The 26,214-nt window shown below is 59.2% G+C and overlaps 1 protein-coding gene across 3 annotated transcripts in view; it reads left to right on the top strand.

The window, feature by feature from the left end:
• Window positions 1–26,214, top strand: part of KCNQ4 (potassium voltage-gated channel subfamily Q member 4) — a 51,884-nt gene that overhangs the window by 2,210 nt on the left and 23,460 nt on the right. The gene's annotated exons all lie outside the window — the stretch shown is intronic.

Below are 26,214 nucleotides of genomic sequence, written 5' to 3'. Positions count from 1 at the left end.
GGGACAGGGGCTGCTCCCAGAGAGGCTGCGTGGCCCCTGGGTGCTCACGGAGGGTGAGGCATTCTGCAGGCAGCAGCTGCGCTGGCCAGCCCGGCTCCCGGGTTGGGGTCCTTCGTCCCCCAGACCTGGCTTCTCAGTCCCCACAAGGGTCACTGGAGGTGAAGGACCCGCTGCCTCTCCCCTGGCCGGCCACCGTTGCCACCTCCTGTGGAAGGGCCTCCCTTCCTTCCCAGGAGCTAAATCCGTGGAACCTTTGCCCCACATCCTGCCCTTTCTGGATGCCAGGAATGCCCTGGCCAGGGGCATGCTCGTCCTGACCACTTGTCCCCGGGCATCCAGAGTGGAGGCGCTTCTCAGGAGCTCCGGGAGGGGGGAACAGGTGGTGTGACAACGTCCGCGTGTTTAGGGATCTCAAGGCGCTGGGCATCTGTCTGCCAAGCCCAGGGCGGCTGCAGGGTCGAGGGCCCCGCCCCTGTGTGCTCCCTGAGCCCCTTGGGTCATCTCTGGGCGTCTCTGAGCGCCCCATCTCTAGGTCATCCACGTGGGTAGAAAGCCCAACCTGTGAGCCTGCCTCTGGCACGAGGCCTGGGGCGGGCAAGTGCCTGGAGAGCCAGGGCCTGTCGGGGCCTGAAGCATGGTGGCTGTTCTGGGGCTGGGGGAGCCCAGGCCGAGGGGCCCCCTCCGGTACTCCCCGCAGGGTCTTGCGTGTTCTTGCTGGGACCTGCTCCTGCTGTGAGACATCTCGCTCTCCCACTGCACTTGGGGTCACTCCCAGGCTCCCTCAGAGGCAGCCCAAGGGAGTTCAGTGAGCTCCTGGGGAAGGGGGGCCGGGCCCAGAGGCAGCACCCGCACCTTTTCGGGCGCCTGGGGCAGGATTGCCTCTCCCGCCAGCCAGCCAGCAGCTCCGGCTGGCGCTGGGCCCCTTGGAGCCCTGCTCTGTCTTTGGGTTCCAGTCCTACCTCCGAGCCCCACCGTGCACCCTGTGCCCTGGCCCTCACAGGAGCCCTCTACCCCACGCAGGCCCTGCTGGTGTGGATACCCCGGCACAGCCCCGCCTGCCTTCGAGGCTCCCTCGCTGCAGGGGGCTGGCCTGGAAGGGGCTAGTGCAGAGCTCGGGCCGCAGCCCCCCAGCCTCTGTAGCCTGCTGCTCCCAGCCCCCAGGCGGCCGCCCTGCTCTAAGTGCAGGTTTATGATTTTGTAAACATCCTCCCTCAGCCTGTCCCTGGGGTCAGAAGCTGTGGGAATGGGGAGGGAGGGAGGCGGCTGCCGCTCCTGGGCCCTCACACTCCTAACCCGGAGCCCCAGCCTCTGGCCCCGACCAGCCACCAGCGAAGGCGACCCAGAGTGCTCAGGGCTCCCGGCCCCGGGCGGTCCTCACGTTTCAACGGCCCCACTTTGCTGATGGGAAAACTAAGGCTCTGAGCCCAAGTCACTTGGCACTCCTGACTCCGGGCTCCCTGTGGCCGCCTGCCTGGGCTCTTGGAGTTTGAGCTGGGATTTCTGACCGGATGTGTGCAGGGCACTGCACTAACACCCTCTCTAAGCCACTGTCACTGTGTCCCTCGGTAACCTTGGGAGGCGGCCCTGCTCCCCCCGGGTGACAGATGAGGAAACCAAGTCTCAGGAGTGTCACCCGGTTAGTTCACAGGTTAGGGTCTCAGCCCGCACCCCGACCCCGGCTGCTCAGAGCACCCTCCCATCACCCCGCTCTCTGTCGTCAGCACGCAGCATCAGGCAGCAAGAGGGTATGTGGAACTACCTAGTGTCCCTGTGCTGTCACACTTTGCTGCATGCCTGTCGGGTTGTCCCGTGCACACTGGCTGCTACCTCGTCACGTGTGCCACACGTGCTGACGGTGGCCCCCACACCCGCGCAGCACGCACCTGCCAGAAAGAGCCTCAGGCTTCTCATGGATGTCACAGGAACACGAGCAGCCTGGACCCAGAGGACAGGACGGGACAGGGCGGGCTCGAGTCCTTCCCTGCGGCTTACCCAGAGCGGAAGGTCTGCGTGTGGCTCTGTGCGCCCACCTTGGAGCCCCGGCGGAGCAGGATGACTTCCTAGAACGTGGCTGGCGTCTGTGAGGGCCCCCAGTCCCACCCCTGTCTACTGCTGGGGACGCCGAGGCACAGAAAGGGGCCGATCCTCCTCCAGGCCACCCCAGCGCGACAGTGGTGGGGCTGTGCTGGGACCCTAGGCCCTCTGCCTCCCAGAGCTGCCCTCGCCCCCACCAGGCGTGGGGACCATGCCCCAGGAGCTTTGCTTCGTGCCTTGGAGTGTGACCCACATTTCTCACGCTGCTGCTGTCCCGCCCGGCCCTGGTGCTGGGTCTCTGTGAGGGGGTGGCGGAGAGCCGGTTCTCTTCCCTTGCTCGCGCTCCCTCCCCTCTGGTGCCCCCCCCACCCCGTCCCAGTCTTCCTTTGGGGTCTCAGGAGAAGGTTAGATCTCTCTGTGCCCAACGGCCCCCACCCCAGCCCTGCAGGCCACTCCCTCTTCCCACTGAGGAAGGCCTGGCTGGGGGGGGGTCTCCCTCGGATCCCGCCTGCTGCAGGAGCCAGGAGTATTTCAGGTGGCCGCGCTCAGAGCAGGTGGTCAGAGCCACTCAAAGGAGCTGAGTGCCTGAGAGCAGCCAGGGAGGGGCAGGCTCTGCAGAAGGGGCCTAGCCCCAAAGGGGGCCATGCAAGGTCTCTAACACCCCTACTGCCCTGCCTGCTTCTCCCCCCACACACCCCTGCAAGGGGAAGTCAGGGGAGCCTGCCTGGAGAAGGGGCTCTGAGGCCACCAGATTCAGGTTCCTGTCCGGGTCCACCCTTAGCAGTCAGTTATGCATCCTTGGGCAAGGACTTGCCCTGCCTGAGCCTCAGCTTGCCCATCTGAGAAGTGGGAGCAAGCACACTGGCCTGCAGGTCAGCCCAGGCCCAGTGAGTCAGGCACAAAACGCCGCTGGGCTCCTAGGTGAGCCGCTGTCCTCATTCCCACGATGGTGGCTTTGTCTTCTGGGCGGAGGTAGACAAGTGTCCCTGGCTCCTGGTGAGCATGTCTGGCTGTGCCCGCCTGTGACAGCTGCGATGCCCTCTGCAGGGAGCCCGAGGCCGTCTTGCGGTCCCCTGGGCAGCATCCCGCAGAGCCCCCTGCGCCTTTGGCTTCCGTTCTCTTGCTTGCCTCTCCCAGGAAGCCCGTCAGGTGGGCGCTGTCCCCTTTGCTTCTCAACCGCGGAAGTGAGGCAGGGTGAGGGGACATCACGCAGCCCGCGCAGCGAGGCCCAGACTCCACCCTGGGGAGTGCCCGTCGGTTTGGTTCTTCCTCCGTGTGTTAAAGCGCCCACCTCCATGCAGGCCTGGGGACCCAGGGGAGTGGACCGTGCCTGCGCCGGCCTCGGGTGGGGACAGTCCAGCCTGCAGCTGCGGGACCACTGGCCTCTGCCACCTCGCTCCCGGGGGCTCGGGGCTGTGTGTCGGTGTGAGTGTATCTCTGCTGTGAGAAGGGCATGGCGCAGATGTTGCTGTGCCCACAGTTGGGTCTCCTGGTCAGACCCTGGCAGCTGGCCTGGCCCAGGGAGTGGGAAGGAGAGCCACAGGACAGGGAGGCATCCAGGCACCCCTGGGAGAGAGGACTGTCCCCCACTCTCTGAGCCAAAGATCTCAGCCAATGAGGGCCAGGAGTTCCGAGGGAGATTTAGAGCTTGGTCCAGCACTTTCAGCCTGGTCCCAGGGCCTCAGTGTCCTCTCCTGTAAAATGGGCCTAATGGGCAAGTGGATGGCTCAGGGATGCCAGGCAGCCCGTAATGCTGGGTGGATAAGAAGTGCTGTCTCGGGACCTTGGCTTTGGTCAGGTGGGGAGCTTGTCTCCCAGCACCTCCCCCTGAGCCTGGCAGAGGACAGGGCAACACAAGGAAGCTGCCTCAGCGCCGAGCAGACCCCCATGTCCCCCAGGACTCCAGGCTGTCTGGGCAGCACTGTCCCTAGGGCAGGATTTGTGTGCCCTGGGGGTTGGCACCCAGGAGCGGCGAGGAGCAGGATGGGAGCCGCAGGCGGCAGACTAATTGGGCTGGGAATCGTGGGCAGCGCCCGAGAGAGCGGGGAGCTCAGACTTGCTTCCCCTTGGAGATCTGGGGAGCAGTGGGTCGAGGGGGGTGTCTCTGGCCTAAGGGCCCGAGGGAAATCTTGAGGTCCACTTCTCCTGTGACCCCTCAGACACCCTGTCCAGGCCAGAAGCATGGGCAGGGCAGAAAGCTTGCTGGGGACAAATGGAGCTTGGCTCCCATTGAAGCTGAGGGGCTGGAGGTCAGACAGCAGGAAGAACTGCCCATTCCTAGGAGGCAGAGTGAGATTCTGTGGGGTGCTTGTTCCAAAACCTGGAGCGGGCTGGGTAAGACTGACTCTCACTGTGCTGGTCACGCCAGGGAACGGTGGGGGTCGGAGCCTGGCCCCTCTGAGCCTCCTTTGGGGTGGGGAGGGAGACAGGTACCCAGTGGCTCACGGGCCGCCACTCCTCCACCCCTCCTTCCATGTTGCTGCTCTCTGGGAGCCTCAGTCCAGGTCACTGTCTTTGGGTTTATTTTTTGCCGGGCTCGGCTGTCCCCCGGGAGAGGAGGGGGTGGGGAGGGGAGGAAGGAGAGGAGGAACAGCTTTGTCAGCACAATCCCGGCGCCTCTGCTCCTGCCCCTCTTGGCCTGGCTGCCACCCTCCACCGGAGGAGCCAGTTCCTGGGCACAGCAGGCACCCAGCCCCCTTGGGACCTCCTTCCGTGGGGGCAAGGTCAGAGGGATGAGCCTCTCCACCCTTATCCTCTCTCCGCCCGTCTCTGCTATGGAACATCAGAGGCACAGTCTCTGAGCCTGCACACGTCTATGGCTCCATTTCACAGATGGGGAAACTGAGGCCAGGAAGAGGACCTGATTGCCCAGGGACATAGCTACCTGGGGACCTTTTCCACTTCCCCTCCTTAGCAGATGGGCATTATATTGGGGTGGCAGGTGTGTGTGGGGGTGCTGCTTGCTGCTGCTCCTGTGCTCCCGAGGAAGGGAGCAACTCCAAATTCATTTTCAGCTCTTCTGCTAACCTCCTGGGACAGTCTGGAGGGAGAGATGGGGGGTGGGGAGAAAAGTGTGAGCTGTGGCCCAGCAGAGAGAAGGAGATACAACTTAGGATGCAGGAAGGCTGAGCAGGGTTATCGGGCCTTTTAAAGGTTATTTATTTATTTATTTATTTATTTGAAAGGTGAAGTGTTGGAGAGAGGGGGAGACACAGAGAGAGCCTCTGTTCACTGGTTCACTCCCCAAATGGCCCCAACAGCCAGACTGGGCTAGGCCAAAGCCAGGAGCCAGGAACTCCATCCTGGTCTTCCACGTGGGCCCCTCCCCCATGCCCCCCCCTTAAATATTTATTTATTTATTTATTTGAAAGGCAAAGTTACAGAGAGAGGTGGGGAGGGACAGAGCGAGAGAAAGCTCTTCCCTCCTCTGGTCCACTCCCCAAATGGCCACAACTCTCAGGACTGGGCCAGGCCGAAGCCAGGAGCCAGGAGCTTCACTGGGTCTCACATGTGTGTGGCAGGGATCCAAGCACTTGGGCCATCTTCCACTGCTTTCCCAGACCCTTAGCAGGGAGTTGGATCGGAACTGGAACAGCCAGGACTCGAACCAGCACCCATATGGCATGCCGGCATTATAGGTGGCAGTGACACCGGTTCGAGTCCTGGCTGCTCCACTTCTTATCCAGCTCCCTGCTAATGCACCTGGGAACAGCACTGATTTCTCACCACATGCCAAGCCCTGTGCTCACCCTCGCAGCCCAGTGCAGAAGATTGCTTAAGTGCTGGCCCCTGCACTCACGTGAGAGACCTGGAGGAAGCTCCTGGCTCTTGGCTTTGGTCTGGCTCAGTCTCAGCCACTGTGACCACTTGGGAAGTGAACCAGTAGATGGAAGATCTCTCTCTCTCTCTCTCTCTCTCTCTCTCTCTCTCTCTCTCTGTCTCTCCTTCTCTCTGTAACTCTTTAAAAAAATAAATAATTATTTTATTTATTTGAAAGACAGAAGCACTTGGGCCATCTTCTGCTGCTTTCCCAGGTGCGTTAGCAGGGAGCTGGATTGGAAATGGAGCAGCTAGGACTTGAACCAGCGCCCATATGGGATGCTGGCATTGTAGGCATCGGCTTAACCCGCAATGCCACAATGCTGGCCCCATAAATAAATATACTTTTTAAAAACAAAAAAGCCAACATTTGCCCTGTTTTACAGATAGGGGATTGAGGAAGGCATAGCAAGGACAAACGACTTACCCAAGGTCAAAGAGCCTGCTGCTTTCCCATGCTGCCTTGGGCCTCTCCATCTGGAGCACACCCGGCCCTGGTTTCGCCTCACCCCTGCCTCCCTGGTCCCTCCTTCTCAGTGTTGTCAGCAGCTCTGCCTTGGTTTCAGCCCTTTGGATGCTGGGGCTTCGTCACGGGTCCTCCCCCATGTACACACTTTGGGGGTGATCTCATGTGCTCCTGCATCATCGGGGGCCACCTCCAGGATGACAGCTATTTCCTCCTCCTCCTCCTCCTCCTCCTCCTCCTCCTCCCCCTCCCCCTCCTCCCCCTCCTCCCCCCCTCCTCCCCCTCCCCCTCCCCCGTTCATCCCTGTGTGGCAGAGTCCTTAGCCCAGGGCACCTCACGCTCAGCCCTGGGTCCCAAGGCAAACCCCCTCCCACAAGCATCCTTTGCTCCTCACCGGAGAAACACCTCGAGGCATCCCAAAGGTCCTAGTGCTATTGACCCTCCCCAGCTTCTCCTGCTGCCACGCCCCCTCCCCCGCCCCTCCCACCATCTGGCTAACTCTGATTGGATTCACTCTTCAAATCTCAACTTGAGCACCATGGCTCCTTGGGCGCACTCCCTTGCCCACCCGACCCTTCAGTGCCCCCAGAGCTTGACTCACGCAACCTGCGTGTTCTCCACTCTTCTGCACTGGGCTGCGGGATGGGGCTGCAGGGTCGAGCACAGGGCTTGGCACGTGGTGAGAAATCAGTGAACGTCTGCTGAATGAGGGAAGGGAGGCGCTGGTGAGGCTGGGTTGTGCGGAGGAGAAGGGTTTGCCAGCCAGAGAGGGGGTGGGACGGAGCCCTGGGTCCTCTGTGCGTGGGTGCTAAGCTAGAGGTTCTCGGGGTTTTGCCCTGAGTGCACCTCACGTGTAGGGAACAGCAGGGGTGACAGCTTGGGGTGGGACCCTCGTCCCCTGCGCCCTGTGTCACAGGGTCTCTAGAGTCCTAGTTCCTGGGGGTGGGGTCTTGATCCTTAGACTGTACCTTGTGCTGTGGGCCATGGGGAGCTGTGGGCAGGGCAGGGCAGGGCAGGGCAGGGCAGGACAGGGCAAAGCAAAGCATCTGGGTGGGAACCAGGGCTGGCGAGACCTCTTCCTGTGCAGGCACTGTGCAGCCACGGCGCTCCTGTGCGGTGGCAGGCACTGTGCAGCCACGGCGCTCCTGTGCGGTGGCAGGCACAGTTACTGTTCCCATTCTGCAGATGGGAAACCGAGGCTCAGAGGAGGGAAACCAGGCACAGCAGGTTACACACTGCGTCCGTGGCAGTGCTGGGGCCTGAACCTGAGTCTCTGTGACTCCCAAGCCTGTGCTGCAGAGGGCTCTCAGACACGTCAGCAGACCCACCGCGCTTTCCGTGGCCTCCGTGGTCTGAGGCGACAGCGAGGAAAGTGAGGCCAATGCCACGACTTTCACGGAGCTGAGCGTATTCCATTTAAAGGGCTGTCTCTCAGCCTGAGATTATGTCCTTTCTTCTATGAAATGGTGGGCTGGGAGTTTTTCAAAAATGTCCTTACTTGGCAAAATAAAAAGTGGACAACCTTACGAGGTCCCTGAAGTGTTTTTGGAAATTGTACCGGTGCGTGAAGTCCCCGCCTCGGGGCTGCGTGCTGGCTCCTCCCTCCAGAGCTGTGGGGCCAGAGAGCCGGGAGTCTGGCTGCAGATGGCGGAGCCTCAGGCCCTGCCCTGCACGCGAGGCCCCAAGACTGGGCTGGGGCAGTCAGGGTTGGCTGGCGTCAGGAGCACTGGACCAGGAGTCGGCAGGCTGGGGTTTGGCTCCCTCCTCTGCTTCCTGGTGCCTGTGTGATGCCAGACAGGTACCCCAGGCTCTCTGAGATGCCAACTTCCTCACCTGTAGAATGATAACCCCCTGAGGGAGGTTGTGAAGGCCTGGAGGAGCAGGGCAGCCAGAGTGGCCGTTCCTAGCCACTGGGAGCCTTGGAAGGCAGTGCGCAGACGCAGGCTCGCCGGAGGCTCAGGGGGCCTCTGGGAGATGGAGGCGCACCTGCCGGGAGCCAGGCCCAGAATATTGTCCTTTTTTTAAGGTTTATTTATTTATTTGAAAGGCAAAGTTATAGAGAGGAGAGAGACAGAGAGGTCTTTCATCCACTGGTTCACTCCCCCAAATGGCCGCAACAGCCAGGGCTGGGCCAGGCCAAAGCCAGGAGCCAGGAGCTTCCTCTGGGTCTCCCACGCTGGTGCAGGGGCCCAAGGACTTGGGCCATCTTCCACTGCTTTCCCAGGTACACCAGCAGGGAGCTGGATCGGAAGTGGAGCAGCAGGGACTCGAACTGGTGCTTGTATACCCCACTGCGACACAACACTGGCCCCCAGGCTCAGACTGTAAACTCAGAGTTTGTCATTTAGTAATAAGATTCATAGTCTCGTCTACACTGGGTGTTGTGCTATGTATTTTTCACATCTGACTTCACCTAATCCTCCCGAGAGCCCTGTGAGTTCGGGGCTGCCTCTAGCCCCGCGTGTCGTGAGGGGTGAGGACGCTGGAGCTGGCAGGAAGGCACGTGCCCTGTCACACAGCCAGGGTGGGTGTCCAGGAGAATGGCGATTGTCTGGGCTCAGTGCAGACCAGTGAGTGCCCGGGAGGCTTGGACACGGAGGAGCAGGGGCTTGCCGGGGCTGCAGGGGGTGTGGGCGGGAAGCTGCCCTGCCCGCTCACCGCCCTCGGCCTCAGCCTCTCCCTCTGCTCTGCCTCTCAATGATAGCAAGTGGGTTCTGAGCACTTCGCTGGGGGCCAGGTGTCTGAGGACCTGCCCAGCCTGCTCTCACTTTTCCTTCCAAACCACCCTAGGAGGTGGTTGCTGTTGTTATGCCCATTTTTCGGATGGGAAGTTGAGGCGCCGAGAGGTCAGGTAACTCCTCTGGGTGTAGGACACAGGGCTAGGACCCCAGGAGTCTTTACCGACTCTGACCTGCCAGCCACTGGAGGCTAACATGAGGATCAGTTGAGCTTTGGCGTTCAAGGTCCGGCTACCACCCCAGCTCTCCACTGGGGACTTGTCCTCCTTGTCTCTTGCTCTCTAACTTGGGAAGCGTTCACTGGCAGTCCCGTGGGACCAGGCCCTGTGCCAGATCTGGGAGCAGAGCAGTAAATCAGACCCTCCCCTGCTCCCCGGGGGAAGACGGGCGGGAGGCAGGCAGTTACCAGGCAGGGTGATAAGTGCCACTGTCCCCAGGCAGCACAGAACCCTGCTGGGGGCCTCAGCCCAGAGAGAGACTTCACTGGCAACCTGAAAGCCAATTAAGAGCGGAAAAAGTCTATTGGGCAAAGAGGAGCAAGGACAAGTGTTGTGGGCAAGAGGGACCAGCACATGCAAAGACCCAGAGGTGAGGCCATACACGGCATTTGCAAAGAACAGCAAGAAGTCAGAAGACCAGAGGCCTCCAGGGGGCAGGAGGGGCCCAGGGAAGAAGGCAGGTGTGAGCAGGGCCAAGTTTGGGGGCCAGCACCCTGCTGAGGTGCCGCCACTTCCCATCCCAGCCGAGGAGATGGGAAGAAAGTGAGGCTGGGAGCACTCAGGCCAATTTGTATTTTAGGAATTCCTCTTTGGCACTGGCCAGGAGGGGGGTGGAGGAGGAAGGATGGGCGGGGAGCCCCCAGGATGCTGCCTTTTTCCCTCCCGGGGCCCAGCCCTCTGAGTGCCTCATCCAGGGTCTGCTGACCTGCCCTGGGCCTGGCTACTCCACAGGGCCCCAGCCCAGGACTTTGCCTGTAGGGAAAGTTCGGCTGCTTATGCAAACCTTGACCTGGGGGAGGTGTGTGGCTGAGCGGGGGTGCGATGGAAGCAGAGGGGGTGGGTGCAGGTCCTGAGGCTGGCAGGGGAACCTGGGAACATGAGATTGGGCTCCATTGGGTGTCCCTCCCTCCAACAGTCCTGTAGCGCACCCAGGGATTTGGCCGAGGTAGTGGGTGCAGGGCGCTCTGTGAAGGGACAGAGCCCAGGTGGTTCCCGGGCCCAGCTCCTCCTGCTCGGCTTCTCAAAGCTCCAGAGTGTGAGCTCAGCACGGGGCAGGGACTACACTCAGGTCAGCAGCGGAGTCCCGAGCGGAAGCCAGGCTCAGTGCAAGAGCCTTCGTTGTCCCTAGCTAGGATAAGTGGCAGCGGCCACCTTTCTGCAGAGCCTCACGTAGGCTGGCCGGGGCTCAGGTCCCTGCCTGGTGGTCCTGGGTGGGTTTCTTCACCCTTCTGTGCCTCAGCCCCACCCTGGAAGGAGGTCCCCTCTCCCACCTGATGCTCCACAAAGCTCTTTAAGCGAGGTGCGTCCGTCCGTTGTGGGGTTTCATGATTGTTTGCTTAATGAATCCCACTGAGTTCTCACGGTAACCCTGGAGGAAGCTATAATTACACCCAGTTTACACAGAGGCTTGCCCAAGGTCGGTCCCCTGAGAAGCGGCTGAGACAGGCCTGGAGCCCTGGAGTCTGGGTGCCCGCTGAGGACCCCCGAAAGACAGCCCCGGTTCTGCATCTGTGCCGTCAGCACAAATCAGCCAGCTGGTGCCCCGAGGGAGACACACCTGTCAGCTGGGCAGGGTGTGCATGGGTGTAGCAGCCTGGGCGGGCCTGCTGGCTAGAACTTGGCTCATGCCAAGCCCCGTGCCCCCGTGCTTGGGCCTGGCCACAGCTGCTGGCCTGCAGGGAAGGGGAACCTTCCACTCGCCCTCCCGCACCAAGGGTTCCTCCCCTTGGTCTGGTGGGCTGCAGAGGGGGCTGCTGGTGGCGTGACGGCCGGGGCACCTGCCAGCGCTTCCCCTTCACATGACAGGCATGGGGTGGGCCCCAGGCTGGGGAGCGGGATTTGCGCTCTGCTAATCCCGGGGCTGCAGCCCCCGCTCTGTCTTGGCCAGGGCCGTGGGAGAGGTTTGTCCTTGCCCCATGCCCAGTGGCCCCAGTGCAGATCCCTGGCACACACCCAGCTCTGCGTGGGGCCCTTCCCTGCTTGTGCCCCCCCTCCCCCCACTATCAGAACCGAATTCGGACTCACAGGCAAATGCAGGGACATTTGAAGCTGCAGGCGAGGCCTCTCTGGGAAAGACGGGGCCACAGCAGGGAGGTTTGGGCCCCACGTCTGGGCAGAGTTGCTGGAGGATCGGTTGGGGTGCAGAGCTGGAGTGTTTGGGGCTAGTCGTGGGCCACCCCTTCCTGGAGAAATTTGGCTACAAGTCAGGGAGGCAAATGTGTGGGCTGTGCCCCCCCTCACTGGGCAGTAAACACAGCCGTCGCCAGGGAGATGGGCCCAAACACCCCGGCCCCCCACGGTTATTTATACCAGGACTCCCTCTCCTTCTCTGGCCAGTCTGGCTTCTCAGCCCACTCCTGAGTCCGGACCTGAGTTGAGGGTTCAGCCCCTGTCAAGATAGGAGACCCCAGGAGTAGGGGCCTGGTACCTGCCCCCTCCCAATGGCCTGTCCCAGCGGCGGGCCCAGCTTTGGGGCTTGGGTTGCTCAGCTCCTGGCGGCCAAGGCTGGGAAGGAGGCAGGCACCTGGGGACTGGACCCCTGCTGCGTGACTGGGGTCATGGGCACCCTGGACACTTCGGTGTCCTGTGTTCAGGTGGGTGGCGTTCTCAGTGACAGCTTTTCCAGCTGTTTTAAGAGTAAATCTAGGGGTGCGTGTGTGTGTGTGTGTGTGTGTGTGTGTTTTGACAGGTAGAGTTATAGACAGTGAGAGAGAGAGACAGAGAGAAAGGTCTTCCTTCTGTTGGTTCACCCCCCAAATGTCTGCCATGGTCGGTGCTGCGCTGATCTGAAGCCAGGAGCCAAAGGCTTCTCCTGGTGTCCCATGCAGGTACAGGGGCTCAAGCACTTGGGCCATCCTCCACTGCAGTCCCGGGCCACAGCAGAGAGCTGGACTGGAAGAGGAGCAACCAGGACTAGAACCCGGCGCCCATATGGGATGATGGCGCCACAGGCGGAGGATTAGCCAAATGAGCCACAGCGTCGGCCCCTAGGGTTTTTTTTTTTTTTTTAAATTATTTTACTTGAAAGGCAGAGAGGCAGTGAGAGAGGGAGAGAGAGGTCTTCTATCTGCTGGTTCACTCCCCAAATGGCCGCAACCTCTAGAGCTGAGCCAATCTGAAGCCAGAAACTAGGAGTTTCTTCCAGGTCTCTCATGTGGGTGCAGGGGCCCAAGCACTTGGGCCATCTTCCACTGCTTTCCCAGGCCATAACAGGGAGCTGGATCAGAAGTAGAGCAGCTGAGACTTGAACTGGTGTCCATATGAGATGCCAGGGTGGCAGGCGGCGGCTTTACCCACCACACCACAGCACCACAGTGTTGGTCCCTAAATCTCATTCTTTAAATGAAACCTGACACTGTGGGGCAGCCCACGTGGAACACAAAACAGAGCAAAGCAGAGATGCTCTGTGTGGAGCTGGGAGTGGGGGCCCACAGTTCGGCCCACATTTCTGCCCACTCGGCACACAGGGCCCTGAATAGCAACCTGCAGCCTACATGCGGCCCTCTTCACTCCAGGACACATTCCAGGTAACCCTGGGATTCCCTGGCCAAATATTTATGCCTGCTTCCAGGGCCAGGCCTCTTCCCCTGCTCACCCCGCCAAGGGCTTGTTTCAGCCAGGGGGCTGTGAGCACCCCAGGCCTGAGGGCAGCTGTTTGCAGCCTGAGAGGGCTGAGGCAGCCATAGGGGTGCAGCCAGGCCCCTCGAGTGAGAGACAGGCCCTGGGGGAAAAGAATGAGGACCAGAGGGTAGCAGGGGCTATCTGTCCCCTCCCTGCCAGATTCCAGCTTGGGACTCCAAGAATTTAAATTCAAACTTGGCCTCCCGGGTCACTATGAAGATACATGTGTTAGGAAGGACAGCACCTATTTGATTTAACAGCTTGTTAATTTGATTCACACTTTTTAATATTTAGGCGATGCAGGTCTCTGTACCCTTTCCTCAGCCCTGCCAGTGTCAGGGGTGAGCCTGCTTGGGCGCTCCCTCCTCCTACACGCCTGTGCTGCAGCCTTAAGACCCCCCACCCCCGAGGGGGCAGGCTTCTAGTACTCACAGCCCCCACCCCGTTCACTCCCCAGAGACTGGGCAGCTGCAGGAGTGGGGGAGTTTGGCAGGCTGTGCTCTACAGGGATGGACCTCAGTGTGGGGGGAGGCAGGAGGCAGCGGCAGGAACGGCCTTGGCACAGGGACCCTCTCAGGACAGAGACAGGGGATTCTGAGGGGGCCCAGCCAGAGACTGTAGGAGTGCTTTTTCCCCAAGGCAGAGAGAGGTTCTTGGGCAGAAGGGGGACATCCCAAGGAGAGGAGAGTGTGAATGTCACCAAGCGATCCAGGGAGGCAGAGTTGGTGATCCTTGGAGGTGTGTGTGCGGGCACCTGCTAAGGAGCTTGGGTGCAGATGTGGCAAAGCCCTTGTGGCGTTGTAAGTGGGGGAGGGCTGAGGAAGGGGGCACAGACTGGGAAGTGAGTGGCCCCGGGGGCCGGGGTCAGAGAGCAGGTGGCAGAGAGGGGGTGGGTCTGGCCAGGGGTTGGAAGTGAGGGGGCTAGGAAGAACTAATCAACCTTAACTCTGCCCTCTGGGAGCGCATCTCCCACCTCCTCGTGGTCCATTCTCTCAGTTCTGTCTCCTTGCTCCCTCCCCTGCCCTGGGTCTCGAGGGTGGGGAGAGGGGCATGACCCCCTAAGCCCACCTCCCTGTAGATATGCTGCATGATGGCCTGCAGGCTTGTGTGAGAGCTTCCCCCCACAACTGAAGTCATTCATTCATTCATGGTTTCTTGAGACCCTCCCCCCACGGCACCAAGGCCTGTCCTAGGTGTGGAGAGAGCAAGATAAAGGCCCTGATTCTGGGGGTGCATGTCAGGGAAGCAGGACTGTTTGTCCTAGGGCCACTCTCTGGTCCTGGGAACAGGGACCCCCATTAGGCACTCATTTGCTCCAGCTGCCCTTGGCTGGCAGCCAGCTCTCCATCAGAGAGGGGGAGCCTGGGCCGGCTGGCAGGAGCTGGGCTCAGGCCCCTTACAGGGACCCGGGCTTGGGTTTCTCTGTCAAGTGGGCTTTCAGTGTGGTCTATGAGTGGCCCACTCCTCTGGCTATGGAAGGAGGCGGTGCTCACAACTCTTCTACGCAAGTTGACAACAACAGCTACCTGTTCTGTTCCGCTGTCTCAGCTTGGCCCTGGCCAGCAGCTCTGTCCGGTGGGTGTCTTCCCTCCCCCCCCTCCCCGTTTTCCCCAAGGGGAACTGAGTCACAGTAGTGTGCAATGACTTACTTGCATGAGGTCACACGTGACACGATCTGACACTGGGAGCCCTTAAGGACGGGTGCTGAGGGGTGCTGCCTGGCACCTGCCCCTCCTGGGCACTCAGCCTAGAGAGTGGAAACCCAGCCCTAGCGCCCCCCCCCCCAGACTGGCACTGTCCCGAGCCTGGGCACTGGGTCCTGCGACCCTGGCTAAGGCGGGACCAGGGACCCGATCTGTCCAGAACTCGGCCCAGGGGCCTTGGCACCTTGGCGTCCCGAGGCGCTCAATCCCCGCCCCCGGCGTCGGGGGGTGGAGTGGACGCGGCCCTGGCGGTCGGGGTGTCGCGTCCCTGGTCTCCGGCCTGGCCTCGGGACGCGGCGGCACCTTCACACTTTCCGCTTGGCCCGCTGCTCGCCTTTCAGGCCGCTGCGTTTTCAATTGTTAATTTGGAAACGGAAAAAGAAGCCGGCCGGGCGCGGAGCCGCGGAGAGGTAACACGAGCCGAAGAGGCCCCCGCCCCGTCCCGCCCCGCGCGCGCCCCTCCCACGCCGGGGCGGGGTCAGCGCGGGGACCTGGAGGGGAGCCGGGCACTGGGCGGCGAGGGGGAGGAGTCCCTCGGGAGCCCTCCTCCACGACCCCTCCCTCTCCGAGAAGCCCCGCCCGGTGTCGGCCTGCCGTGTCCTGAGGTGACCCCAAGCCTGTCTGCAACCCCTCTACGGGGCCTCATGCCGTGAGACCCCCGTCCCCAGGCTGCCTGAAGGGGTCACTGACCTCATTAGACACGCAAAGAAACTGAGTCCCAGAGAGGGATCTTTCGCAGGCTGAAGACCAGGCAGCCAAGGCAGATTCTGAATTCAGTTTCTGTTCTTTATTTTGTTTATTTTCTTAAATATTTATTTATTGGGAAGGCAGAGTTACAGAGAGAGAGAGAGATCTCCCATCCGCTGGTTCACTCCCCAAATGGCTCCAACTGCCAAAGCTGGACCAGACTGAAACCAGGAGCCAGGAGCTTCCTCTGGGTCTCCCACGTGGGCGCAGGGGCCCAAGCACTTGGGCCATCCTCCATCGCTTTCCCAGGCGCATCAGCAGGGAGCTGGATCAGAAGTGGAGCAGTCGGGACTTGAACCAGTGCCCATATAGGATGCCAGTGCTGCAGGCAGTAGCTTTATCTGCTACGCCACAGCGCCAGCCCCTAGTTCCTGTTTAGGCTGTGAGGCATGCAGGATCTGTCTTCCTAAGTAACAGGAGGGGACTTCGGGACCAAGAGGTGCCAGTTGTCTGCTTGCCCCGTCTTCAGCTGTGTGTCTGTGGTGAGTGAGTGCTCCCACTGCCTGAGCCTACTCTGACTCCTCCTTGCTGTCACCATTCAATATGGGCCAGCTTTGGAGCTCGAGGGAGGTCCCTCTGGACTCCCCATGCAAATGACATGTAAAAGGTGTTCTCTTTCCAGGGCAGTGAAGTCCCCGAGGACTGGCAGCAGGGGTGCACTTCCCTTTGGAGAAGCTGGCATCACCAGCTCCCCATCCATCCTTGAAAAACGGGGCCCTCCGAGACCCTCCCCAATCCCTTCCTTGATGGACCGAGCCACAGAAGCAGTTTCCCAACTCTTGGGCTGGCTGGCGGCAGTGTCGGGGTGGAAGCCTCGGCGACCCAGGCCCCGGCCTCCTCCCTCCTCCACCGTCGTCGGAAGACCCTGGATCTGTAGGAAATGCAAGCTGAGCACCTTTCCCTTCAGAGGCAGAGGAAACCAGAGAGTGCGAGCTGAAGATCCTACCAATGGCCCTTCCGCTTTGTGGAACAGACCCAGAGAAGCTGAGCTCTTGACTCAGGGTCACACAGCGGGCCTTTCCCAGCCCCAGCTCCTAGGGCCCCCTGCATGCAGTCTGGCTGCGCCTGGATTTGGGGTTCCCACTGGGAGCATGGCTCTCAGGGCAGCTGGTAGTTTGCATGTTGCTTTGCTTAGTAGTGGTAGCATAGTAGCAAGGGCATTGAAACTCCCCTCCCCCACAATGCCCTTGAACCTCCCACTGGGTGGGTCCTCAATGGCTGAGTCTGCAAAACTCCCAGACTGGGCTTAGTCGTGGCACTTGAGCTCCCCAGAGGCTTCTGCCCTCCTCAACGTTCCTGTTCTACCCTGTCAGCTCTTGTTGGTGCAGTGCCTGCTCTGGGAGCATTGAGAACCAAGTGGTGGGAACCAGGCTCTTGCCCCCGTTTTGGAATCTTCTCTCCCTGCACCCCCCTCCCCTCCCCGCTTAGCTCTGGTTCTGCTGATTCAGAGGACAGAAGGCTCCTTAGAAGTGACCCTGACCCCTGCCAGGCTCAAGCAGCTGGGGAGCTGGGCAATCCTTGAACCCAGGGCCACCCTTTCACATTCAGCAGAAGGACAGGGCAGATCCCATCAGCCCCTGGACCAAGGGGGTTTGGAGTGAGGGAGGGGCAGGGTCTTGGGTCCTTCCACAGAAGAGAAATCGAAAGAGCGTTACCTTAGGACTAGGGAGCCTGGGTGCCAGCCCAGCTGTGTCTCTGACTTACTGTGCGATCTCCGGTAGGCATAGCCCCGCGCTGGGGCTGTTTCCCCGTCTCTGAATGAGAGGGTGGATCCGTAAGAGCTCTTTCCGTATCTGATCACTACCTCCACTTCCCCTGTGCTAGTCACTGTCATCCTTTGCTAGGATTCTACCATCAGCTTCCTGGGAGCAGCCACAGGCTGGTCTCCACTCCGTAGCCTGCTCCATAGTCAGCTCATGCCACTCTCTGCTCTAACTCCCCTTGTCACTGAGAGGAGAGGCCCAGATCCTCACAACAGCCAGCAGAGGGTCTGCTTCCCACCTCCCCCCACTCTCCCCACCCCCTTCTCCGTTCTGGATGGCCCTGGCACCCTTCTGGCTCAGGTCTTTTTTTTTTTTTTTTTTTTTTTTAAGATTTATTTATTTATTTTGAAAGTCGAGTTCCAGAGAGAGAGAGGTGAGAGATCTTCCATCCACTGATTCACTCCTCAGATGGCCACAATGGTTAGGGCTGGGCCAGGCGGAGGCCGGGAGCCAGGAGCTTCATCTGGGTCTCCCATGGGGATGGTAGGGACCCAAACACTTGGATCATTGTCTGCTGCTTTCACCAGGCCTTTAGTGGGGAGCTTGATTGGTAGTGGAGCAGCCAGGACACAAACCAGTACCCATATAGGGTGCTAGCCTCACAGGCGGTGGCTGTAGCCACTCTGCCACAACACCACCCCGGCTCAGGTTTTTACACTTGCTTTTCCCTCTGCCCAGACCCCTTGTCTCCCAGATGTCTGCATGGCTCCTTCCCTCTTTGATCTTTGCTTAAAATTCCCTTCTCAGAGCTGTTTACCCTCACCACCCTCTATCAAAATAGTCCTCTGATCCCAAACTGATGGTTTCCTGTCTCTTTGCCCATTTAACTTCCTCCATCATCATCTGAATTTTGAACTTTTACTTGTTTATTTATTTAATGTATTCATTTTGTTTATTTGAAAGGCAGAGAGAGAGACAGAGAGATATTTTGCGTCTGCTCGTTCACTCCCCAGATGCCCACAGTATCTGGGGCTGGGCCAGGCTGGACCCAGGAGCCAGGAGCGTAATCTGGATTTCCCAAAGGAGTTCCCAAATGAGAGGCAGGAACTCAAACACTTGAGCCATCATCTGCTGCTTGCCAGGGTGTGTATTATCAGGAAACTAGAATCGGGAGCAGATCGGAGAGTAGAACCCAGGTACTCTGATACGGGATGTGGTTGTCCCAGGTGGTGTCTTAACTGCTGTTACAAATGCTTGCCCCTCTGAGGTCAGCGCTGCGGCATAGCAGGTAAAGCTGCCGCCTGCAATGCCCACATCCCATATGGGCCCGGGGTTCGAGTCCTGCTCCTCCACTTCCAATCCTACTCCCTGCTGAGAGCAGTGGAGAATGGCCCAGGTCCTTGGGCCCCTGCACCCACATGAGAGACCTGGATGAAGCTTCTGGATCCCAACTTTGGCCTGGCCCAGGGGAGCTGCAGGTCCCGATCTGAGAAGTCAGCGCTGCCCGGCCAGCCCCTAGCAGGCGAATGGCCCTGCTCCCTCCTGTTCCACCCTTGGCTCAGGTTGGCGAGTTGCTCAGCCCCTTCCCTGGTGCAGCAGGCAGTCCGAGGGCTTGGGGCTAGTCCAGGGGAAGAGCAGGAAGCTATTACTCATCATATTAGTCTGTTTTCCATTACGATAATGAGCACCTGAGGCTGGATACTTTATAAAGAAAGAAGGCCTGCCTAGGTCACAGTTCCAGAGGTCCAAGGACACGGCACTGGCGTTGGCTTGGCCCTGGGGAAGGCCTCCTGGGAGATGAGAAATCCCAGGGGGAGACAGGAAGCCAAGAGAGACTGGGGCCCTGAAGGAGCTGGGTTTTTACATTTTGTTTGAGAGGCTGACACACAGACAGACAGACAGACAAATAGAGGAAAATCTCCCATCCACTGCCCTCAATGGCAGCGGCCAAGCCAGGCCATAGCTGAGAGCCAGGAATTCAATCTGGGGCTCTCACATGGTTGGCAGGAATCCTAGTTCTTGAGCCATGACCCCTGTCTCCCAGGGTCTGCATTAGCAGGAAACTGGAACAGGAAGTAGAGCCAGGACTCACCCCAACCCCAGTACTCATTACTTTGACAGGAGATATGCAGTCTTTACAACTAGGCCAATCACCGGCCTAGTCCACAGAGAGCTAAGTTAACCCCCGCCTAACAACCTCCCACTAAGATCCACCTGCTGAAGGTGCCAGCGCCTCTTAACCACACTGGCCTCTAGCTCGTGAACTGCGGGGGGCAAAGGACCTGCAGACCTTAATGTCCGTCAGTGCCTTGTCCAGGAAACACCACTTTCCATTCGCTAGCGGGACTGAGAGCTTTCAAACCAGCTCAAGAACAGTTGGCCTGTGCAGGTGGAGGACGCTGATGGTGGGGAAAGGGAAGGCTTCTGCAGAGGCTTCGTGGCAGGAAACGCATCCGGGATTCATGGGGTAGAAAACGAGGAGTGACATTCCAGGGCAGGCCGGGTCTCTGCCACTTCGCTTTGCACTTCTGCCAACTTTCCTCCATAGTCCTTAGTTCCGTTCTTGAAAAACACAGCCCTATTAGCTCGGCCGATCCGTGGTGGCTGCTTCTGGGGGGTCAGCCTCCCACTCCAGACAGATACGCGGCGGCCAGGAGAGGGGCATGGAACCGCCCACAGTCTGAAGGCCCCGGCTGAAAGGGCTGGAGAGCACTGGAATCCAGCTGGGCTGGGCGGTGGCTCAGCCCAGAGGAGAGGGACGCCTGTTTGTAATGGGGTCATCTAGAGGGGTCGGGTTTTTGTAACTTGTCAGGCTAGGGGAATGCCTTTTTCTAATTGGCCTTCCAAGAGGGGGCATTTTTTTCATAGTTTGTGCTGTGTGCTGGCAACTGCTGTGCCTCTGGGGACAGACGAGAGGGAAGCTAGAACTGAGCTAAAGGCCAAGTCTTCTTGCCTTCCCAACTCTCTGCTGGAGAGGCAGAGGCAGAAGGGACTCGAGCCGTCGGCGACTTGTCCCCCACCTTCAGGTTGTGGCCAGGGAAATGGGCGCTCAGTCAAGACCTCAGCCCTAGCCCTGAGCCCCAGCACAGGCCTCCAGCCCGGGAAGCAGCAGCGGTAGTGGCAGCCGTGACGTGGGGCCCTGGGTCACGTGCTCTGACTCCTTTTGCCATATTTAGAATCGCTGGATCAGGGGAAGGATTCTTGGAAAGAGCCTCGCTCTGAGGCCTGCTTCCTGTCCCTCCCCTCTATCCCCCTGGAGTGCCAGCAAGTGCCTGCTTTGCCTGGAGGAGTCTGGGGGACCCCCAGGCCCCATGGCCCGCCTTGGCCAGGAAGGGCCTGTGAAGTCCAACGGAAGTCTCTTCTGTAGGCTCGGCTCTCGTTTGGGGTTTAGAGAACCCCTACTCTGCTGGAAGGTGGTGGGGTCATGGCCTCTACCCCTTAGGAAGCTTGGCTGAATGGGGTCTGGCCTCAGAGTACCCCAGCAGAGGGAAGAGAGCCCCCGCCTTGGGGCCTGGTGTGAAGAGCAGGGCGGGAGTCACGCCCCTCCAAGCCAGCAGTGGAAACCCAGGAGCCCCAGTGGCGGGGCCTGGAGAGAGAGAGAGGGGCCAGGCCCCATCTGCCCTTGCTTGTGGTCCTGAGGAGGCAGGTGGCTGAGCCACAGCAAGCACTAAGCAGCACCTTAAATGCTAGTGTTGGGCGCCTGGGACGTCCCGGTCTTTACCCGCTCCTTCATCCTTGCTGTTGAGGACAATGAGCATGTGGGCAATGGAGAGGGCCCCAGGGAGCCCCAACAGAGCAGATGGAGGGACGCCCCCCACCCCAACCCGGGAGGGAGCGAGAGAGCGCTCCTCGGGGCCTGGTCAGCCCCATCTGCACAGGCCAGGCTGTTTCAAACCTCTGCCCTTCAGCTCTGGCCTTACCTCTCCAGAGCCCGCTGGGTGTGGGCGGAGCCTCCTTTCCCTCCTCCATCCCGCCCCCTCCTCATCCCCTTCCTGCGGATTCCAGGGGAGCCACAGGGGCCCTGCTGCTCAGCACCAGCCCGGCGCCACCTCCCAGCACCCTGGGGACTTCATTCCCCGCATCTTGCATCTTCGGCTTCTCTCCTGCCCTCCTGGCTCCTTCCACTCCGGCTCTCATCTTAACAACAACCCTCCACCGCTCTAGTCATTCTGTCTGCATTCTCTGAGGCTGCCCGACCAAGGGGCCCAGCGACCAACATGTCACCAAACCCGGTGGGCATTTGGCTGGCCCATCCCCCTTGACCTCCGCAGCGTTGTCCAAGCCTTCCCGAAACACAGCTTCCCTGGGCCTCTCTTCTGGTTTCCCGCCCATCTCTTGGGCTGGCACTGCTTTCCTCCCTCTGCCTGCTGGGGCTCCCTGGGGCCCTTGGCTTCCCTCTCAGTCACCACCTCCACCAGATGTTCCTCACCTCTGCATTTCCCACCAGGTCTCTCTCTTCTTCCCCACCGTGTGTCTGGCAAGCGCCACACAGCCCTGTCCCTCTTAGCATGTCCGAAAGGGAACTCATGCTTGTGCACCTGCTCCTCCCTGGGGACCTCTCACCTCCATGTCCATCCAGTGCCCAAGCCAGAAGCACAGGCATCGTCCCCTCCTTGTCCCCAGGCATCCTCAAGTCCACTTCCTCCAGCATTCTCCAGTCCCTGCTGCCACCAGCTGGGTCCAGCTGAATTGCTATGGAGCTTTCTGCTTTTCTTTTTCAAAGATTTATTTACTGGGGTCGGCACTGTACGGCACAACAGGTTAAAGCCCCAGCCTGCTGCGCTGGCATCCCATATGGATGCCAGTTTGAGTCCCCGCTGCTCCACTTCTGATCAAGCTCCCTGCTGACACACCAGGGAAGGCAGCAGAGGGTGGCCCACGCTCTGGCTGCTGGGGCCATCTGGGGAGTGAAACAGAGGATGGAAGACCTCTCTCTGTCTCTATCTCCCTGTAACTCTGTCTTAATTAAATCTTAAAGAGATTTATTTATTTATTTATTTATTTTAAAGGTAGGCAGAGTTACAGAGAGAAAGGGAGAGAGATAAAGTCTTCCATCTGCTGGTTCACTCCCCAAATGGCCTCAATGGCCGGAGCTGGGCCTATCCAAAGCCAGGAGCCAGGAGCTTCTTCTAGGTCTCCCACCTGGGTGTAGGAGTCCACGCACTTGGGCCATCTTCTGCTTCTTTCCCAGGTGCATTAGCAGGGAGTTGAGTCAGAAGTTGAGCAGCCAGGACTCAAACTGGAGCCCACATCGGATACCGGTGGCAGCTTAACCTGTCACGAGCCGGCCCCAGCCTTCTGCTTTCCTAATGCATGAGCTGCAGTGCCCCGAGTGGTGATCCTGAAACACAGCTCAGCTCTGCCATTCTCTCTCTCTCAGCTCCTCCTTGGCTCCCTGCTTCCTGTCTGTTAACTCTCAAAGGCGCTAGGGTACCACTCAACAAGCTGGCCTCTCTGGCTCCTCCATCCCCCCCTTCATTTTGGGTGCCCTCCATCCAGAACTACTGGCCATCTCAGGCTGCCCACAGACTCCCACATCCCTGTTGCTTCCCTGTGTAGTCACCTCCTCCAAGAAGTTCTCACTGATCTCTCCTCTTTGTGTTGAAACCTTCTTGGGCCTTCCCAGGCACCTTGTCTATCGGGTCACCGCTGTTACACTTGTTAGTTTCTTGGGACCTGGGTTGTTCATTTCTGACTTCACAACAGCCTGGCTGAGAATGAGGATAATCAATACCTCTGAAGTGCGTGAGGCTTGGAGAGGCTCCTCTTTTCAGCTGTGAGCTTCTCGCTGCTCCCCCTTCTCCATGCCTGCAGCACCCCACATCTGCTCTTCCAGGGACATCCCCAGGGAAGCTCGGGCCAGCTGGTGGCCGAACCCCTCCCTTGTACACTCCCCCTCTGAGGAGTCTCAAGGCTGATGGGACCTAAGTCATCGTCGAGCTGTCCCCACCTTTGTGTGTAGACAGGGACATTGGGTCCTAGAGAGGTGGTATGGTCTGGTCATCCAGGTGGTCTTGGGTTCAGGTCCCACCCTTAGGAGTTCGGACAAGTTAAGAGACCTGGGGCAGGTGTTGTGGCACCACAGGTCAAGCCGCCACTTGCGACATCCACATTCCATACAGGAGTGCCAGGGCTGGAGTCCCTCCTCTGCGTCTGATCCTGCTCCCTGCTCATGTGCATCCTGGGAGGCAGCGGGTGATGGCTCAAGTGCTTGGGTCCCTCCCAACCGTGTGGGAGACCTGGATGGAGTTCCAGGCTCCTGGCTTTGGTCTGGCCCAGCTCCAGCTGTTAGAGGCATTTGGCGAGTGAATCAGCAGATGGAACATATCTCTCTGTTGCCCCGCCTTTCAAATAAATAATAATAAGTAAACTTTAAAAAACATGCCTATGGGATTTTTAAAAAGTTAATGTACTTTTCTTTTGTATTTTAAGTAACAGCTTTCTTGAGATACAATTCACATACCATAGACGTCCCCCTCTGATGGTGTACTAAGTACAGTTCCATGGTTTTCAGTGTGTTCACAGATTTGCTTGGGACTGACATGTTCCTGATTTCAGAGTGTTGCGTATTCAGGGAGATTTCTGTAGACTTCCCTGGTTGAGTTGTTCTGATTCGCACATCCAAAGTCTGGAGTCTTCCAAAATCTGAATCTTTTTGAGCTCTGCCATGTTCGGCCCACACACCCCTCTGAGCCTCTGTTTCCTCGTTTGTAAGCCTCGGGTGATGGCGCTGCTGCCGCCACTGCTATGGGGGGGCTGTTGTGAGAGCGGGGAGCATACGTGCAGATGGCTCACCACAGGGCCTGGCTGACGGGAAGCCCGTGGCCAGCAGGAGCGTTTCTGATTGCCACCGAGGGTGAAGCTGCTGTTTGCGTGAGAGCCCCATCCCGAGCAGGGCTTCACCCCTGCCCTGCTCCTCTGGGCAGGGACTGGAGGAGAAGACGGAGAGAAGGCAGTGACGCTGGTTGTTTGGAAAAGCCCTGCGTTGGCCTAATTGAGTCAGCCACGGCCACTACCATCAGCTAGTCCAGCGATTCCCAAACCATGGCCACTGAAACTGAGTGTGAGGATTACCAGGGAGCAGTGTCGAGGCCCAGACTCGCCGAGCTCACCCCCTACCTACTGGGCCAGATCTACAAGTGGGTCCCAAGTATTTTAGCAGGTGATTTTGACACCCGCCAGAGTCAGAACCAGAGATCTAAGCAAACCCTTCTCTTGGTCATCCCTAATCTTCTTACTGCCCTCTTGAATGAATGGGATAGTCACAGAATCGGGGGGGGGGGGGGGCGGAGTGGAAATGGGAAAGATTATGATAAGCCCCATGATAAGCCCCAGCCCGGGAGAGGCGGCCAGGCAGCATGCACCTGTCGCAGGCCTGAGCCCCTGACTGCAGCCAGACACGATGGGCAGAGATGCTCTCAGAGCAGCTGCCGGTCTGGCCTCTCTGCTGGGAAGTTGCAGGGACCCAGCGCAGCCGGCTCCTGGGGACCACAGATGTGTGTCTAGCGGGAGAAATGGAGGCAAGCCTCAGGCCTTATTTGTTGAGTGACTGAAGCTCCACCCCGGTTCTGGCAGGTACAACCGGACCCCAGCCACAGAGCACCTTCTCCAGACGGTGCTCTCTGTGTGATGACTCCTCGGGCAGGCCAAGGCCGCATGGGGTCAGCCTGCTCTGGAGTTCTCGCCCCAGCCCTGCCTCTGATTCCCCGATCATGATCCCAAGTCTGTCCCTCCCCCGGAAGGCAGAATACAGGGTGTCCTCTGTCTGACCACTTATGAAACCCGCCCCAGCTTTTTAAATATTTATTTATTTATTTGAAAGGCAGAGTCGGAGCTGGCGCTGTGGCTCAGCGGGTTAATGCCCTGGCCTGCAGTGCCGGCATCAGATATGGGTGCCGGTTCTAGTCCTGGCTGCTCCTCTTCTGATCCTGCTCTCTGCTATGGCCCCTGTACCCACGTGGGAGACCCAGAAGAGGCTCCTGGCTCCTGACTTTGGATCAGCACAGCTCCGGCCGTTGCAGCCATCTGGGGAGTAAACCAGCGGATAGAAGACCTCTCTCTGTCTCTACCTCTCTCTGTAACTCTTTCAAATAAATGAAATAAATCTTTAAAAAAAAAAAAAAGAAAGACAGAGTCACAGAAAGAGAGGGAGAGACACAGAGAGAGAGGTCTTCCATGCATTGATTCACTTTCCAAATGGCTGCAACAGCCAGGGCTGGGCCAAACAGAAGCCAGGAGCCAGGAGCTTCTTCCTGGTCTCCCAAGTGGGTACAGGGGCCCAAGCACTTGGGCCATCTTCCACTGCCTTCCCAGGTGCATTAGCAGGGAGCTGGACTGTAAGTGGAGCAGCTGGGACGCCAACCAGCACCCATACGGGATTCTGGTGCTGCACTGGGGTTGCAGGCAGTGGGTCAACCTGGCCGGCAAAGTCCCTTCAAATGCATTCAGCCTCCAGGGTGAGGAACTCCCCAGCAGGGCGAGGTGGAGTTCAGGGGATTTATAAGCAGCCTCTTCCTAAGGGAACCCCACGGATCAGAGCTGCATCTGCTTAGAGCTCTCCAAGCCTCCTCAGTGGAACTTTGGTTTGGTGACCTGGTGTTTTGCTGTTGTTGGGCAGGGGTGGGGAACCTTTTTTTCTGCCAAGGGCTATTTGGGTATTTATAACATCATTTGTTATCAATTTAAAATTTAGCCTGCTGTAGATGTATTGAATTCCAAGTCCTGCCTGCGGTTACCTTGGCAGGGCCAAACCAAATGACTTTGTGTCCCCCGCCCCACCCCCTCATCTGTCAGCTCATTCTCCAAATGCCTAGGAACAAACTCAGTCCAGGTCCCCCACATGAGTGCCAGAGACTCTGCATTCAAGCGGTCACCTGCTGCCTCCCAGGGCATGCACCAGCAGGCTGGAGTGGAAGTCAAACCCCAGGCCCTGCCTGCACGGGACCCAAGGCATCTTCACCACTGTGCCAGAGGCCTCCCTGGGAGCTATTATTTTAGAGACAGAATGGCTGGGGGAGCCCCTTCAAGGAAGTGATGCTGGAACAGAGACCTGGATGAGTAAGGGGGCAACAGGCAGAGGAAACATCAAAGCAGGTGCAAAGCCCTGTGATGGGAATATCAGGGGCTGATATGCCAAGGGGTGGGGTGGGGGGCGGAAGTGCACTG

This window comes from Oryctolagus cuniculus, chromosome 7 (genome assembly GCF_964237555.1).
Source record: "Oryctolagus cuniculus chromosome 7, mOryCun1.1, whole genome shotgun sequence".
Taxonomy (NCBI): domain Eukaryota; kingdom Metazoa; phylum Chordata; class Mammalia; order Lagomorpha; family Leporidae; genus Oryctolagus; species Oryctolagus cuniculus.
This window is presented reverse-complemented; position numbering and strand designations above follow the sequence as displayed.